The sequence below is a fragment of the Pinus tabuliformis genome, chromosome 5_1, assembly GCF_031772625.1.
Source record: "Pinus tabuliformis cultivar Carrire ecotype Pingquan chromosome 5_1, CPIR1, whole genome shotgun sequence".
NCBI classification, from domain to species: domain Eukaryota; kingdom Viridiplantae; phylum Streptophyta; class Pinopsida; order Pinales; family Pinaceae; genus Pinus; species Pinus tabuliformis.
The window spans coordinates 333,990,062-334,010,228 of NC_142305.1; the positions used below are offsets into that span (position 1 = coordinate 333,990,062).

Genomic DNA, 20,167 nt, shown 5'->3' on the forward strand with positions numbered 1-20,167 from the left:
TAGTTGGTTAGTTAGTAAGGATTTATAGACCCTTTCATTGTATTTAGAAAGGGTCCTCAGTTTTTGTATCAAACTTGGATTGGGAGTTGCACTATTGTGCTTCTGATATATATTTTTTTATGAAGACTGGGCCTATATTCTGAATTTTAATGAAGAATGCTTTGATAAGATATGCACTATTTCTTTTTGTGAAAGTATTTCTAAATTGAAAGACGGGATCTGAATGCAATTGATATCGGAGGGGATTCAAGTTACATATGGTACTATTATCTATGTCTTTGTTCCATTCTTTTATATGAATCATCGTTTATTCAATTATTTCTATCATTAGATATATGTATGTGTTTTAACATCAGTCCTTTTACTTATCACTATTGAATGTTTAAGGAATTTTATTCTTTCAATCGTACTTATGTCAATGATATATGAAGAAAAGTGTAATAATTTTTTAATTATTACTTTGTTCAACTACTTGAACAAAGTAATTATCATATGAATGAATGTCTTTATTTATAAGTGGAGTCATCTATATGCCTATTTTTGGATAAAGATTATCAAAAGTTGCACTAAAATGGAAATTTCTCGGGATAGATTAGTTGTTTATAATTTTGCATTATAGAATAAATCATCCACCATTATCATTAGATAATATAAGATCAATCACTTATCCATCCTATTTACAAACCATTGGGAAACTAGTCCCATTATATCCAGTCAAAGCCACCACACGAAACGGAAAGGAGTTGCCTTTAAGGTCTACACCGGGTGGTTTTCCTCGATGTTGATGCAACGATTTTCGAGGCATTAACACCGCCATGTCTAGTTTTTCTATATTTCTACTATTTATTTTATTGAGTGTATTATTAGTGTGTTAATTTTCTTCAATTGGTATCAGAGCTGAATAGACTGTAGTAATGCATGTTTCATGGTGGTCTTTGTCTAAACCTTCAATTCCTTTCCTTTGGAATTCGTGGAAATCACCAACTCGTAGATCTTGATCAAATTCAATGATGGAGGATGACTGGGAAGCTAAGGATTTTGTGTCATTGCCAAGGAGAAGCGAAAAGGCACATGGGTTGACGAAGATGCTTCAGATGAAGATGTTAAAGAGTCTTGGGAGGATGAAGAGGTTATTATAGAACCAATGCCTCCATCAAAACCTGAACCAAAACCTGAGAAAAAGAAAGTGAATGAATGCAAATTAAAGACTGAAAAATGTTCAGGATGAAAAGCTATAGACCATTTATCAGAGAAACTACATCAAAAAAGGCTTGGAGAGGAAGCAAACTACTAGTCAACCACGAAATTGTTTGGTAAGAGCGATAGTGACAAGTCAGTGGACAACTAGATCCCTAAATTACAGGAGGATTTTATGGAGTATGCTAAAATTGTTGCATATAAACTGAGACCATTTGAGAAGAGTTTTCATTACGTCACTTTGTTGAAATTTGTGATGCGGCATGCACAATCAAGCTCTCCACTATCAAATTCCTTCAACTAACAAACAATGCCTATCGCAAAACTGTTCATGCATGCTGCATTAACTTTTAACCACTCGACTTTCATAGCATCACACAATCTTCACGATGATATGATTGTTTTACCAAGAGAACTAGTAGCTCCAATACCAATTGAAGAAAACTAACACGCATAAAATACACTCAATAAAATAAATAGCAGAAATATAGAAAAAACAGACATAGCGAAAAAGGCCTCAGCCTTACAACATTCCTCACATTCTCATTATTAATCAATCCAATGTACAAAGAATGATAATAGTACAAATAAATACATGAGGAAGTTGGTCTCAAGATAGTACGTCTATCTTGGACACTATGGTTGAGAAAATATCTCAACAACACACTAATATAGTAGCCTAACTAGTTGGAGAGGATCTCTCAACCAACTAAGCCTAAACTGACTCCTAACCATGAGGAACAAACTCAATCTAGAAAGGTAAGATTAAATCCTAACTTTCATGGTTTTAATTAATTTAATTATTTGGACTTAGAACTATTTTTAATGTGAGAGTGAGGCTAACAACCTTAACACCTTCATGAGATACAATATGACCCAGATATTCCACCTCTTGTACTCCAAAGAAACATTTGAAGCTTTTTCCATATAATTGTTTCTCCTCCAATAGTTTGAGCACCCTTTCAACATGTTAAACATCATCCTTCCAAGACTTATTGTAGATTAGTATATCATCAAAAAATACTAACACAATTTTTCTAAGAAAGGGTTTGAAAATGGAATTCATCAAACCTTGAAATGTAGAACGTGCATTGGCAAGGACAAAAGGCATGACCAAAAAATCATAATGACCCTCATGAGTTTTAAATGTTGTTTTTGGAATGTCTTCGGTCTTCATTCTGATTTGATGATATCCTGAAAGAAGATCCAACTTGGTGAAGTAAATTCATCCCCGCAATTCATCCAATAATTCATTAATGCCAGGAATGGGAAATTTATCTTTAATAGTGAGCTTGTTGAGCTTCCTATAATCTAGACACATGCACCATGATATATCCTTGTTGTGAACCAATACCACTGGAGTAGAGAAAGAACTTTGATTAGGTTGAATTATACCAGCCTCTAGAATTTCTGCAACCATACGTTCAATTTCACTCTTTTGGGCATAAGGATATCTGTAAGGCTTGATGTTTGGATGAACACTTCCTAGAATCAAATGAATAACATGATAATGATCATGAATAGGTGGTCTTCCTTTGGGAGTCTCAAATACCTTGGAATGATTGTCCAAGACTTTTTGGAGATCTAGAGAAATAGATGATTTCGATGTGGGAACCTCTAGTGAACATAATTGTGCAATTATGCCTCATTGTTCTTTATTTAGAAGCTTTGTCATTCCGTTAGAGCTGATTATCTTTCCTTATTTCCCCGTGATACCCCTTAATTCAAATTCCTTTCCTTCTAAAGAAATTATCATGAATTTTTTTTGAAAATTAAAAGCTATTGTACCCAAGGATTGTAGCCATTGGAGTCCTAGTGCAACATCGCACCACCCATTGGAATGGAAAGCATTGGGCTATTAAATACATATTCTCCCATGGATAGCTTGATATTATGGAACTTTCCTGAGCAATTTATGGTTCCTCCACTTGCAACCATCACTTGACACTTTGGTGTTGGACATAGGAAGCAATTCAATTTCTTGGATATCTTACAATGAATAAGACTATGGGTATTGCTCGAATCAATCAACACTATTACCTTTTTCTTCTTGATATGTCCTTCTATCTTGATAGTTTGAGGAGTAGTAGTTCTAGCCAATGCATTACAAGATATGTTCAGATTCATTTCTTCTTTCTCTAGGGTTTTTTCCTGGTGTATATCCTCTTCTTTTGACGTTTCTTGTTCCTTTTGTTCCTCCTCTTCAAAATCTATGTAAAATAATTTCTTCTCAGCACACTTATGGCCTTTAGTGTAATTTTTATCACAACGGTAACAAAGCACTTTTTCTCTTTTTTCTTCAAATTGTTGTGGTGTCAACCTTGTATGTTGTGGATGGCTAGGGGCAACAATGCTTCCATATTTACGATTGTGAGTGGTAGGCTTCCCTGTTGCCATAATGTCTCCTTCCATTTTTCTTGTCAACCTGAATGCCTTCTCCAATGAATCAGGTTCCCAAAGGTGAACCTCATGTTGGATGTTATCCGTTAAAGTCCCTATGAACACATCAATCGTATGATCCTCTGGAATGTCTTTTACCCTTATATTCAATTTTTGGAAGTCCTCAATGTGCTCCATCATTGAACCATTTTGTTTGAGGTTTATCAATTGGCTAAAAAAAGTGTTTCTTTTTGTATCCTCATAATGTGCTATCATTTCATCCATAAAAATAGCCCAAGTGACAATTTGTTTATGAGAGCAAATCCATCGATACAATAAAAACTGATTTGGTTCCAAATATAAAGTTGCAATGTGTACCTTTTGAGTGTTTTTCATAATGGAGATCGAAAAATTGCTCCATCTATAGTATCCATGATACAGGATCCTTGCCACTAAACTTCCTCATATCGATCTTTGGAACATGGTGGTTCTTCGATCCAACATTATAGTCTATGAAATCATGATTAACATTTGTTTTGTTCTCATCATGAGTTTCCTTTACTACCCTTTTTCCATTAGTAAGCATTTCTTGTAGAAACTTTGTCAAATCTATCTTCAAATCTTCCACGTCTTTCTTTAAATCATCCTTCTTAGCTTCCATGGCATCCATCTTAGCTTCCATGCCATTCATCTTAGCTTCCATGCCTTTCTTTAAACCATCCATCTTAGCTTCCATGCCATACATCTTAGCTTCTACGCCTTTCTTTAAACCATCCATGTTAGCTTCTGTTACTTTTTGTGTGAGTGAAATTTGTTGCACTTGGTCTTGTAATTTTGATATATCATGTTGCATTTCTTCCTCTTCTTCATGAGTCATGCTAGGGCTTTTAGGTTGCTTACTAGGTTTTTCCATTTTCTTTCTTCGGGGCATCAATTACTGATAATAATGCTTCACTATGCCCTTTGAATTCCTTCAAACTAATTTTTTAAACCAAACTTATGCAAAAATTTAAAAAAAAAACTACACACATTTTTTCACTTTGTAGGAGCTCGATAGTGAATCTGTTATATCTTTATAATTTTGTATCTCCAAGGTTTGAAATTACTTTCTATGGTAACCCTCGCAAGTCTGATCAATATTGGATTCTCCAATGAAGAGTTAAGACAAATCACCCATGATGACCTGATTATAGATTGGTTCAGTAGAGCGAGCTTCTATTAAGTACCACGTGTCACTCTTTTGACCTTATGATCTGAACTTGGTATAAAAAAAACTAAAGTCTATCCGCTTTCTGTAACTTCTTACTAAATTTCAATCTGATCCTCAGAAACAAAGTTATGACGATTTTCCCCAGGTCCCCTGTTTGAGATATAATTCAGGATCATGTAAAAACCCTAACTTCATTGACTCATATCTCCGAACATGTAGTGAGACAAGATCTAAAATTTGGACACAAGGTTCAAAACAATTTCATATCAAATGGGTTTTGTGTTTTTCTTCTGAAACATCATAGAAACAAAGTTATAGTGAAAATGCCACGATGCCCTGTTTGGAGCAGCGAAACCATAGAATCAGAGCTCTGATATCAAATGTTATGAAACCAGCTCACAAAAAGATAGAAAAGATAGATCAACGACTTATAAATTAGCCTCTTAGAGGGGTAAAACCTCCTTTAATTTACACAAATCAACAATTCTTGGATGATACAAATGACAAAACCTCCTTTCTATATATAGCAGTCTAATGGGCCATAATATAACCAATGCCGACCTAACAATAATAATATAAGGACACAAAAATAACAAAATTGGGCTTCTATGGGGCACAACAATAATAATAAGGGATACAATGACAATCGTAATGGGGGAATCACTAGTATTATAGGGACCTAACAATGGTAGGCTTCCTTGTTGCCATAATTTTTCTTTCCATTTTTCTTGCCAACCTAAATGCCTTCTCCAATGAATCAGGTTCCCAAAGGTGAACCTCATGTTGGATGTTATCCTTTAAAGTCCCTATGAACACATCAATCCTATGTTTCTCTAGAATATCTTTTACCCTTATATTCAATTTTTAGAATTCCTCAATGTGCTCCATCATTGAAACCCGTTGTTTGAGATTTATCAATTGTCTAACAAAAGTGTTACTTTTTTTATCGTCATAATGTGCTATCATTTCTTCTGTAAAAATTTCCCAAGTGATAATTTGTTTATGATAGCAAAGCCATCGATACCATACAAACTGATTTGGTTCTAAATATAAAGTTGAAATGCATACCTTTTGTGTTTTTGCACATTATGGATAGCGAAATATTGTTCCATCTGCAGTATCCATGTTACGGGATCCTTGCCATCAAACTTCCTCATATTGATCTTTGGAACATGGTGGGTCTTCAATCCACCGTTAGAGTCTATGAAATCATGATTAACATTTATTTTTGTTCTCATCATGAGTTTTCTCTACTACCTTTTCACCATTAGCAAGCCTTTCCTGTAGCAACTTTGTCAAACCTTCCTTCAAACCTTCCACGTCTTTCTTCAAATATTCAATGTTGTCATTCTTTGAATCATGATTAACATTTATTTTGTTCTCATTCTGAGTTTTCTCTACTACCTCTTCGTCATTAGGAAGTCTTTCTTGTAGCAACTTTGTCAAACCTTCCTTCCAACCTTCCATGTCCTTCTCCAAATCTGTAATGTTTTCTTTCATACCATCCATCTTAGCTTCCATGCCTTTCTTTAAACCATCCATCTTATCTTCCATGTCTTTCTTTAAAACATCCATCTTAGCTTCTGTTACTTTTTGTGAGAGTGAAATTTGTTGCACTTGGTCTCATAATTTTGATATATCATGTTCCATTTCTTCCTCTTCTTCATGAGTCATGCTAGAGATTTCAGGTTTCTTACGAGGTGTTTCCATTTTCTTTCTTTGGGGCATCAATTATTGATAATTATTCTTCACTATGCCCTTTGAATTTATTCAAACTAATTTTTCAAACCAAACTTATGCAAAATTTTAAAAAAACTACACACCATTTTTCATTTTGTAGGAGCTTGATACTGGATTTGAGGTATCTCTGCAATTTCAGATCTCCAATTTCTAAAATTGCAAACTATCATAGCCCTCTGAGTCCTCTTTCCATTGTCACCAGTCTGATCGAAATTGAATTCTCCAAGAAAGCGTTATGCCCAATCTCCAAAGATGACATGATTATACACTTTTTCAGTAGGGCGAACTTGTACAAAGTGCCACATGTCATTATTTCAACCTTCAGACCTAAAAATGATGCACAAAAAACTATAGTCCATCCTATTCTTGTAACTTCTTATGGAATTTCAATCTGATACTCAGAGAGAAAGTTATGAATATTTTCTCAAGGTCACCTGTTTGGGATGTAATTCGGGAGATTGCAAAAACCATAACTTCCTTGGATCATATCTCCAAAAATATAGAGATACAATATCGAAAGTTCAGACCTGAGCTTCATAATAATTTCAAATCAAATGGGTTTTAATTTCAAAGTCTGAACCTTTGTAGAAATAAAGTTATAGCGCAAATTCCATGATGACTTGTTTGAGATGGAATTATGGAGCTTGCAAAAACCCTCACTGCGTAACTTAAATGCACCCGTAATGGTTAGAAGACATCGAATTTTTTGAGCCGCAGAGTCATAAATATCCATAACCTCAAACAATATCTATGTAAGATTCAGATTAACTTACATTAATGTAGTCCATCGCAAACAATATTTTCGGAGAAGATCATTAAAAACTTGTTAACATACCATACTCAATACTTGAAATGTGATTTTACGATTTAATGACATGTCACGTTGGTGTTCCCAGATTCTCTCACAAATCGGAAATTTACAATGTCACACAAATAGTTTGATTTCCAGTTTTTCGATCTTCTAATTTACGATGTGACGAGTGCGAAAACATTTTGATATTATGGTTAATTCATTGATCATTTCCATCGTTATATAGAAATACTTGAAGGAAGGTTTAACATATTCTATTTCTTTTCTGCGATGTGAGAGGTCTGATAGGATTTGACTGAAAAGGAATATTCCTAGAGTCTTCGCATATCACAACTTGGCGATATCCATATAGTAACATTAAGTGTTGCACATGAGACTATGCGAAATGTGAAATGCAATTTCAGTTTGTAGCAAGGTAAATGAATTTTTATTTTGATTTTAAAGAATTTAAACCAAATTATTTTCTAAAGGGTCCCCATTTATTATCTAAAGCATTTCACCATAAATTTAGGTTGTTTTACAACACAACAAAACTACAAAAAAAACATGAGGCATTAGAAGATGTTTTAGCCTAACAATGGCCTCCTAAGGAAAAATAATAAAATAAGAGTTATGAAGTTTGGAGGGAATATATATATATATATATATATATATATATATATATATATATATATATATATATATATATATATATATATATATATATATATATATATATATCTATATATATATATATATATATATATATATATATATATATATATATATATATATATATCTATATATATATATATATATATATACTCAAATTTCAAATGGATACACTCATTGGATGTGGAATTAAAATCCACATCCAATGAGTACTCATTATTAATACTTTTGAGAAGACCCACATTGATAAAGTCAAAGATACATTAAAAAATCATGTTCAACATGCTTTTTAAATGTATCTTCAATTTTTATGAATGTGGGTATTCTCAAAAGTATGCATAATGGGTACTCATTGGACGTGGAATTTAATATTGCATATAACGAGTGGCTACACTTGAAATTTTACTAAACCTATAAGGAAATAAACCAAAAATACAATTTTAAAAAACAGTTTTTCTTCTTTTCCCTCCAAAATATTTACATGTACCTCTTTCTAAATTTACAGGATTTTGATTGGTTTACAATTTATGACATTAAATTTTAATGGGAACTTTTAGGCTAAATTTTCCTCTAATACAATAAATGCAATCTATTGTTATATACATGATTTAGAACTTGAGAAAGTTATGCACTATGAATTTATAAAAAATGTATGTGATAACCAGCAAGCAATCCATGAAGGATAAAACTGAAAAAGTAACATAGCTAAGAAAGAATTTCATTCATCAATTAAGTTGAAAGGTAATATTTCTTTCAAAACATTCAATGCATATGAAGAAGAAGCTTGTAGCCTATTAGAAGATGAATATTAACATGAAACAAATTCAATCTTATTAGGCAGAGTAATAGATCTAGAAGAAGGAAGGATAGATAAGTAATTTCATCTTCGAAAAAAACTTGTCTCTATTGTGAAAAGGATTGAAAGTCAAAAATAAAATTTGTAGAAATATCAAAATAAGGATCATAATGTGAATGAGTTATAAGATACTGCAACAATGATTGAACAACTTAACAAAAGGAAAAGACATTGTGAAAGACTAGAAGTTGAGAACATCTCTCTTAAGGATGGTCTAGAAAAAAAAAGTCAAATGAAAAGAAAAAAGAACTACTTAAGTATTTGAAGAACAATAAAATGGTCTTAAAGATGAAATTATCGAGTTAAAAACTCAACTGGAAGAAGAAATAAAAGTTGAAGAAAAAATAATAAATTAGTGAAAAGAGAAAGGAATACTTGGGAGAAATTAAAAATAGAGGTAATTTCATTAAGTAAATTAGTAGAAAAGGAAACCCACATGATATTTCAAAGATAGTACCAAGATGTTGGGTTATATCATTAATAGTAAAAGGTATCCATCAATTAAAGTAGGCCTTGGTTTTCATGAAAAAATGAAGGGAGAATCTAACTCATAAGCATATGCAGGTTGTCCTAAAGACAACAAATAAAAATTCAAAAGCCCTAGTAAGGAGTCAATTAGGCAGTAAAATCGATGATTAAGGCAAGTGACCCTTCAATGAGAATATTTTGCTCATAGGAATGAGTATGGAAAAAATGGAGACATACAAAAAGGGAACAAAAGCTCATTCCCTCCCTTGATTGATAATACTGAGTTTTTTTATGTCACAACTTTGGACAAATTGCAACTCATTGCATAAGTATATTGTTTAGACATCATGCAAACAGTCTCTCCATAAGAACATTATTAGTGACATGTATTCAATCTTATTTCAAGAATATTGTTTCACATTCATATTATTTTGTCATAAGGCTATAGATTGTAGGTCATAAAAATCAAGGGAACATGAAGCAGAAATATTATGACTCTTTTGTCCCCTTCTCTGGTCAAATAAGGTGTTATACATGCAATAAATTTAGACATGTGGAAAAATAACGTAGGAGAAAGACAATGAAGTCATTGCAACATTTCAGAGAACATGACATGCAAGTGAACAAAAATACATTTAACAAAATCCCAGAAGAAGACATCTCAATCAGTATTCCTTGTATGAAAACTTGGAACAAGAAAAAAGAGCAATAAGAGAAGTGTGATCATGCTTTGTATGCACTAGAAGAAGAAAGTCATTGGTACGTAGACAACAGATGATCTCATCACATCTATGGAGATAAGATAAAATTTATCCCTCTCAATAAAACTAAGGATTGTGATGTTATTAAAAGAAATAATGCACCAATGAATGTGTTAGGAAACTTTAGAGCTAATCTTGATGTTAAAAGTACAAAAGTAACTAATGTATTATTCATTGAAGGGATAAAGTAGAACATCCTAAGTGTGGGTCAAATGAATAATAGAGTAAATGTAGTTATATTCACCTCAATAGGGTGCAAAATTATAAAAGAATACGCTAGAAAGGTTATAGAAAAAGTGATCGGAAATGTAAATAAGGTATATGTGCTTAAGACAAATCTAGGAAAAAATAAGAGATTGAAGTTAATCTCCTCCTCTTTAAATTCATAGTATGGAAGGCAATTCCAATTATAATATAATATACCTAGTGCATATTTATAAAAGGGTTGTAGAAGTGAACAAGAGTTGCATAGCCTCAAGAGAAGCACACATCAGCAACATAGGAACTTGATGGCAATCATATCCATAGGATTAGCTTGCTCTTTGCAAAAAGGTGCATGAGCTCGGAGGGAGAGATTCATGGAAAATAAGGTTTACATTTGTGCTATTTCATTGGTTCAGTTTTGTGTGGTTATTTTTAGCCTTAAAGATGTGTGACAAAGTTGTTTTTTTGAAACCCTAATGATGATATGGAAACCATACATATGAGCCTCATGCATATTCACGATTATGATTTGGATGACTCATGATGTGTTGTTAGATCATTGTGGCTTTTCAGTGAGTAAATGATATATGCACTTAGGATTTGTTATTTTTTGGTGGAAACATATTGCATTACCTCAGTATATGGTTCCCTATCATTTTAATGATGAATACATTATGATCACATATGAATGATGTCAATTCATGATGATGAAGGGTTAGTACATGTCCAAGGGAAGAATCTCATATGCCTCTAGTATCCCAACTATTCATTGTTGGCATTATGTTCTTTTGTTGGTAGAAAGGGAAATTATTTTGTCATACCTCGCCATATATTATTTACAATTGCCTTATTGCAAGTGTATGATAAGATCTATGATGTTCCATACATGTTAGTTGAATATTTTACAATGAAATTTTGCTTGGCCAAACTAGAGGGATCACATCTACACACTACTACATACAAGGGGGGTTTTAAGACACTATTTGAGACAATTTCTAAATAAATTGTCTTAACTTGAGACAAAAAAGAATTGGAAAATTGTCTTAAATATTTCCTTTAAGCTGGTATCTGAAATTATTGTCTTAAAAAATTGTATCTATAAATACAAAATAGAACACAAGTATTATTGTCTCTTAAGAGACAATTCATTTTTGTCTCTCAGGAGACAATAATACTTATGTTCTATATTGTCTTTATAGAGACAATTGTTTAAGACAATAATTTGAGACACCCACTTAAAGACAATATTTAAGACAATTTCCAATTCTTTTTTGTCTTAAGATAATTTACTTTCAAGAGACAATAGCTATGATTAAAGATATATTGTCACTATAGAGATAGTATGTCTTAAATCCCAATTATTGTCTTTAATCCCAGTTATTGTCTCTCTAGAGACAATAAAAAAATATCTTTAGAAACAAAATATAGAATATGAATCTTTTTAATTCATGTTAGGGCACGATGGAATCAAACCACCAACTACCTCCTTGCAAAGCAGTTTCCCTACCATTGATCCATCACCCTTTAAATAAATGTGTTTAATGAATTCAACTCAAAGAAATCTACTTAAGTTGAATAAATCCATCTTCAGATGAAATATTCAAACTACATTGCAGTCCTTTTTCAGAATAAAAGATTAACAAATACGGTGGAAGAGTCTTAATTGAAAATGCCATTAAAGGTGATTAATCTTCTTCTAAGTGGTCAAGATCACTGCCTTCAAAACTTAATGGTATATGGTTGTTGACATTTGATAGTGAGATGGATGGTAGATAGATATCAGGTCTCAAATTCAGCTCAAATCAATGACCTAATTTTTGGAGGTTAGTTTTTTAACGGTGTCAAATATTATCCAAATTGTATGCACTAACATGGATCTACAAATATTTAAGCTTCACCATCTAGTTTTCATTTTTATTCTTTTTTCCAATGTTTTGAAAATGCATGTTTCAATACCTATACATATTTCAGACAAGGACAGATACAGGTATAGGAGTCAGGGGGGAGTGGGTTGTATTAAACCCCAAGCAAAAATGTGAACTTAATTATGCTCAAGGGTTAGGCATATCCACAAAAAAACAAAGTTGAAGCACTAGCCCTATATCAAGGCTTTGTTATCCTTGAAGCAAAGGTTTACTTCTCACATGTTTTTTATTTATGTCTTGATAAATGATTCAAAAATTTCTTTCTTTAGGCCTAGCAAGGGGCTAAGATAGAAGTTCCCCTTGTAATTGTTGATCTTCCTCACTATGGCTAAAGGTTTGAGTAGGCCTTTATTGGAGGAAAAGAGAACATACTCATTCAAGGGTATTAATATTGGAGGTTCCTTATATTTATCATAAAAATCGATATTGCCAACTCCCTCTAATTGATCAATTGTCCTCAGTCTACCATGCAAAAAAGGTCAAGTGAAAGAATCATACAAGCTTTTAAGAATACAAATATCAAAATATTTACACTGAAATGAAGACAAAATCCAAATTTTGAACTCCCTCTAGTTGATCAATTGTCACCAATATACTATGCAAAAAAGGTCAGGTGAAAGAATCATACAAGCCTTTAAGGGAAGCACTAAAGAAGGGAATTGTGGAAATTGAAGTTGCTTGCACAATAATAATCAACGACCAGTGCACACTGCATATAAGGTTGTTTGGATGAATATTTAAAATTGTGCATAGAAATGGAATTAGACACCACTATTTCTCATGAGGCCATATATAATTCAAAAACCATTGTAGCTTGCAATGAAGGTGATTTGATGCTATGGAAAGAATAGGTATCATTCCCACTCTTACCACTTACTTTGCACTCATACTTGGGCTCCACAAGGAACACATCTGTGTTGACCACAATGCTGAATAGGCCTCTGAGCTATTTAACAAAGTAGGCAACCATGGAGGAGTTTTCAGAATTAGTGACTCTGGCAACCATGATCTCCCAAGGAATGGAGGTTACCAAGGAAATTGATGTGATGACGACTCTGTCAGAAGGGACAGAATGCATGTAGAATTTTCCCAAACATAGGGATGGACAATGGAAGTAAGCCCATAAGAATGATCAAGATTACTGCAATCAAGTCTAACGCTAAGTAACGTGAGCATGTCATATAATTATTTGAATCTGATTATTATAATGAATCCATTTAAATTATTATTGAAATCTAAGAAGATCACTCATATTATCATATGTCTATGACATGGATGGAATGATGAATTTATCCAGAGATGACAAATGGTGAGAATTGGCTTTAGTTGCAAAATTGGCAAGAGAACCCTAAAGGCCTAAACTCTTCTTGATGGCATCACATGGGAAGGGTTAAATATCCTGAGGGACTGAGTTTACAAAGAAGGGAATTGTCCAAGTGTTGTGGATGATTGTGAAATTGGGACATGATTGATATTACTAGAAAAGTACACTAAGGACAATGTTATTCTAAGGGGACATGAATATAATAACAGAACCCTGAAGATGATGCATGCATTAATGCTTCAAGTGTACAAGGAGGAACTAGTGCCCATTCACAAGATGGCCAGATACCGAGCATGCAACATAGTAAGGTTGGTAAAGCCAAAATAGCAAGTGTGGTAAGTAAGTTGCAACACTGGTTCATACAAACTCTTGGGAAGAGGGGATTCAACCATCCAACCATCAAGGTAATAATTTCATGCATGAACTAAGGTTGGTTATGATGGAGAACCAAAAGATGGCCTAGTTGGAGAACCTTGAGACACTACAACCAAAGCCAATACTACATCAGAGCTGAGGGATGTTGGGTTGGCTATTTTTATGTTTGTTCCTATTTACAATTCTCCCATTCTAATCTATACTTCTTTGAATATTGACATACCTTGATGCCAAGTCTAAATTGAGAAAGAGTGGCTATCACAAAAATGTGTAAACCATAAAGAAGGGTTATTGGAAAATGTTGAGAGCCAAGGAAAATTTAGTTACAACTGGGAATTCTTTGGCCAGTTAGTAATGGAGCATTCAAGATAAGGGGGATAGCCCAAGGCCCCAATTGATTGTGTTGGATTGTTATGACTATAAAATCTTGCAATATGAATCCCTTGTCTACAATTTATGTAAAATGAATAGAGCGAGAAACAGGAGAGCCATATCCAACAAATTGTTCATTGTTGTTTTATTTCCTAACACATAAGTGGAAGCTACACAAGGTGGTGCATATCGCTGGGAGGAAAACTACTCCTATGAAATTAGTATAAATAATTTGGTTGTCACTATTCATATGTTGATAACTGATGTATGTAGAAATGTTGTGTTTCAAAAATATATGCTTTATGTTCTTATTTGGGAAATATAAGCATGAATTTGACATAAATTCCAAATTATGATCTAGTATGTCTGGAATATGTTTACTTGAAAGTTTTAAGGCATATACAGTTGCCTATGTGGGATGAAGAGGGATTAATTCTACCTCTTCTATGAAAAGAAAGTGTCATCTATGCCAAGTGTATGTATAATTGCTTCATGAGCACCAAAATGATGCAAGACCAATGGAGAATCATAATACTCTCCATAGAAAAGTGTTTTTTGAGTATGTTTTGCCTGTCCATGGTTCTCCTGTATTAGAATCCAACAGTTAATACTCAATGTAATCAACAAATCATATGAACTACTCAAATGGTTAACTGCATACATGGGTAAGGAATGTATTTGGAACATGAAATGTTATTTCCATTGCTAATTTATATCTGACTGTAAATGTGATTTTACATTGTTGATCTGAATTTTAAATTTGGCCTCATAAATACTAATTTGAAGGAAGCAAACCTTGATGATAAAGTTGGATGGCTAAGGAAGGAATCCAGGGACATCACAATACCATGGAACTAAAGAAATGTACAATCATCTCACCTTCCATTAGGAAAGTAGCGATGAATAGTAAAAGGAATCTTCATCTCTCTAAGTTCTTTCATTGCAATCTTCAATCACCAAAGAAAATGGAAAACTATTTCAAACTCTTTTCAAATAACTACTACATTGGAAAATTAACAAAAGATAAAGATAAATGATCATTTCAAGTCCTACCAAATGCTCCTAACTCAATGTGCATTTCAAAAATGAGATCCAATTCATAATGACTAGACATTAATTCAAAATGGAAAAGGAATAAAATAGAGGTCCATTAAAAACAAATATACCTCCAATGGATCAGTCTCACCTTCCTCGGATAACAGTGAGTAAGCTCTGATAATCAAGAATATTAGCTTTCACAAGCTACAACCTCTCTTTTGCCCCTTCGAGCTCTTTTAGATGCTCATACATACCATCCTCTATACTTCAATCTTGAAATAGTTAGAATCCATTCCATCCATACTAAATATAGAGTTAACACACAATTATGTTATCCTAAGAAAGATGATTGTGAAAGACAAATCCAACAACCTACAATTTATGTTTGTGAATTTTAGAATTTATAAATATTGGAAACCTTATTAGAGCCACAAAAAATTTTCAAGTATATATGCATCCCTTTTCTATTTCTATATTCATTACTTTTCATGACAGTTTAGTTAGCCCACAGTGTCTCCAAGTGCTCATTACACCTATCCCAAGGAAGCCAAAGGGAATCTTAATTTCATCCCATGAACCAAAGACAACCCATTTGATCATTAGAACATGGTTGTCATCCATAACAATGTTTCATCTTCTAACTATGAGAATGGTTCCACCAAAAATCCCCACAAAATATTGTATCGAAGATCTTCCACAAGGTAATGAACTACTCCTAATGACATTAGGATAAATATTTATGTTGATTGTGCAATGTGGTGTTTGTGACATGTTGAAAAGCACAAACTACATGGTGGCACTCTTCGAGCCCCTAAACCCTGACACATTGATTTTTTCTATTTTTGTTTCAAGAAGAGTCAGACTAGATATTGTCTCCCATGGCTCTCTAAGATCACCTTAGTGGTGTTATCTTCATAGGTGAATTTCTCACCCAAATAATCTACCCAACAATGTTTTTCTGAGTGGGTGGAATTCCCCAACCTGCCTATGCAATTTCAAGGCTTTCTAGATTTCATTTATGCGCCTATTGGGGTGTTATCCATCAAAATTTCTCAAGGAATTTCTCTGAATTAGAGTCGGGTAAAATTGATTCGAGGCTTTCTAGACTACATTTATGTTCCTATTGGGGTGTTATCCATCACAATATCTGTAGAAATTTTGAATAATAAACACTTATTCATAGAGATTATCCCAATTATACACTATTGCGGAATACATGCACAATACATAATCTCCTCTACATTGATCATCGATTTAGCAGCATTAAAATCAATGAAACATCAATTGCATGCACACATTAACACAGTATGTAACCCGGGGAAAGCATACAGCTGAAAACCCCACACTATCTGTATATTATAATGATTGAGAACATGTAACAATACATAGTACAATACTCCTCACAAGTACTCAGTACTATCTCCACCTGTTACACACAATATAGCTCAGATCTGATCTCCAAATCTCCCCCGTTGCTTTGCCTGCCTCCACTGCACAATCCTGCAAGAGAATGAATGATGAATGGCTGATCCGAACTCCTATTTACCTTGTGAAAATCACTCACACTGGAAATCACGTGAGCACAGGCTATTCTACTGGGAATATGTTTTGCAATTATCATGGGCATACTCAATACATTGCTTGTGCAAGATCTCATGCACAACTATAGTCACAACTGATAGCAATCTCAACCTCTAACGCCTGTCTCCACTGAACTGTACATGCACTGAGTTAACTGATGTATTCTTCAGTTGCATTATGAGTTAATAATTAGTGAATTAATTTAATCAATTAATTCACATCACTCATCACTAGTCTATTTGCAGTTATACTAATTACAACTAGTTTAACCAAGTCAAACTGAACACAACTCCATCAACTCCACATCCAACTCCACAGAACTCACATGCATGAGTTCTAACTTAATTCCTCCATGAAATAGCTCAACTAACACATAAGAAACCACGTGATTCCTTCTGTCAGCTGCATGTGCCACATCCGTAGCTCGAACTGAAGTGCTCCAAGAGGATAAGATAAAGTTTATAGTCTAAATATTATTATGAGACAATAATATTTGACTTTTCTATTTTTGACTAGCAGTCTAAAAATAGACTCTGATCACTCCTGCTGTGATCCAAAAATAGAAGTCCATCTATTTTTCCCAACATGACCAATCATCCATAAATAGCATCCTACAACTCATAGACCATGATCCATATGTCTAAAAATAGACATAGTCTAAAAATAGACTTTGCGCCAAAACTTGCCTACAGGACCACTTAGTGAAGGCGACTCCTTTCCACTAAGATCCATCATCTTGTTGCATTCTCAACAAGCATTTATTTTTACACACTTTTCAACACTCCCTCTCAACAATAAAGGCTTCCTCTCAAATCCGATTCTGTAACTCTGGAATCTTCTGCATGCAACACATCTACCCGGTCCACTTTGCTCCAACAACACTTGGAACAAAAACACTCCCAACTGACCACTCTGTTGGGCTAGGAACATACTCTGATGCTGAAGCTCTACCTGCTGCTGACAAGTGCTCCCTCTCTGACATCTGCGCTACTGCAACATCTCCATGCATCTCGCACCATTGCACACCTCTCTGTGCCACCTAGCACTGTGCAAAACACTTATGCCTCTCGCATTGCTGCAGCCTGCTAGCTATGCGCTATCCTGGGATTCCCTACACTATCGCTCTCTCTGTTGCTCCATCCGCATCTATCTCCACCCAATCAATCAGTTCCTACTACTCCACATCGGGGCTCTCGTAGCAAGGTCTCATCCAAGAGGTTGGGTACCTCAAGGATCCTGCCCCTCCTCCTTGGGATGATCAATCCACATCACCCCACCTCCTACCTGGAGGTATGGCTGCATGCGATCCCTCAACCAACCTGGCTCAAAGTTCCCCCTACTGGAGGTCTCTGCATGAGTAGATGTCTCTACTCGATCTCCTCTCAGCTTCCCTTGTTGTGGCTGCTCCACAACCTCCTGAAGCTGCTGCACCAATCGTGGCTCCTCCACAATCGTCTAAGACTTCTTCTGGCTCTGCATGTTGAGAGGTAATATACGCTCCCTCTCAACCACCAAGTCTCCATCAGTTGCCTCGCTGCTCAAGGCTTTGCATGCATCTTGAACCTCAAGAGCATATAGGTTTTTGACCCGTGAACCAATCTGCTTCACCTGTCTAGTGATGATGTGTCTAAGGAAAACCTTTCCCTTACTAAAGACTACATCATAGCCTCTGTCTTCCAGCATCGCGATTGACACCAAGTTTCTCTTCAGTCCTGGTACATACTTGACATCGGTCAAGGTAAGGTGAGCTCCATGCTCCCTCTCAAAAATAACCATGCCTACACCTGAGACACTATACTTCTCATCATTACCTATCGCTATGAGTATCTGGAGATATTTCTCCTCCAAAGTACTGAACACACTCTTGTCACTAGTCATGTGGAAAGAAGCTCCACTGTCAAGAAACCAACCACTTCCCACCATGGATGAAACCATGCATGCAAAGAGTGTGAAATCCAACTCAAATTGTGAAGCAAGTGCCTCACCTTCAGATCCTTCCCCGGATCCCTTCTTGGTTTTCCTTTTTGGGCAATTATTAGCATAATGGCCGAACTCATGACAACAAAAGCATCTAACCTTCGACTTGTCAACCTTCTTCCCATCATTGGAAGAACTGGATTCAGAAAGAGAACCCTTCTCCTTCCCGTCAGCTTTAATGTTTCTGAGTTTATCCTTGAGCGCCATTCCACCAGCTCAAAAACTCAACCGCTTTTGATCTAAAATTCATGAGAACAAAGTATTTCTTGTACAGAGATCGACTATATGGTTATTCACCAAATATCTCAACTTCCAAAAGAAGGATGAATCCAGAAGATACCTGGGCCGATTACAGACTCTGCCTGAAGAAATAAAATGTAAACACTTTCTGAATAATAGATCTGATGATCAACTCTGCTTTGATATCATGTAGAACTTTTTCTACAAATCAACCAGCTCTGATACCATGTAGAAATTTTGAATAATAAACACTTATTCACAGAGATTATCCTGATTATACACTATTGCGGAATACATGCACAATACATAATCTCCTCTACGTTGATCATCAATTTAGTAACATTAAAATCAATGAAATATCAATCGCATGCACACATTAACACATGTAACCCGGGGAAAGCATACAGCTGAAAACCCCACACTATCTATATATTATAATGATTGAGAACATGTAACAATACATAGTACAATACTCCTCACAAGTACTCAGTACTATCTCCACCTGTTACACACAATACAGCTCAGATCTGATCTCCAAATCTCCCTCGCTGCTTTGCCTGCCTCCACCGCACAATCCTACAAGAGAATGAATGATGAATGGCTGATCCAAACTCCTATTTACCTTGTGAAAATCACTCACACTGGAAATCACGTGAGCACATGCTATTCTACTGGCCATATGTTGTGCAATTATCATGGGCATACTCAATACATTGCTTGTGCAAGATCTCATGCACAACTCTAGTCACAACTGATAGCAATCTCAACCTCTAACACCTGTCTCCACTGAACTGTACAATCACTGAGTTAACTGATCTATTCTTCAGTTGCATTATGAGTTAATAATTAGTGAATTAATTTAATCAATTAATTCACATCACTCATCACTAGTCTATTTGCAGTTAGACTAATTACAACTGGTTTAACCAAGTCAAACTGAACACAACTCCATCAACTCCACATACAACTCCACAGAACTCACATGCATGAGTTCTAACTGAAGTCCTCCATGCAATAGCTCAACTAACACATAAGAAACCATGTGATTCCTTCTGTCA

The 20,167-nt window shown here is 34.6% G+C and overlaps 1 pseudogene; it reads left to right on the forward strand.

Annotated features, from left to right (window-relative positions):
• Window positions 1–1,010: 1,010 nt before the first annotated feature.
• On the forward strand, window positions 1,011–1,501 carry LOC149164745 (uncharacterized; annotated as a pseudogene).
• Window positions 1,502–20,167: the final 18,666 nt, after the last annotated feature.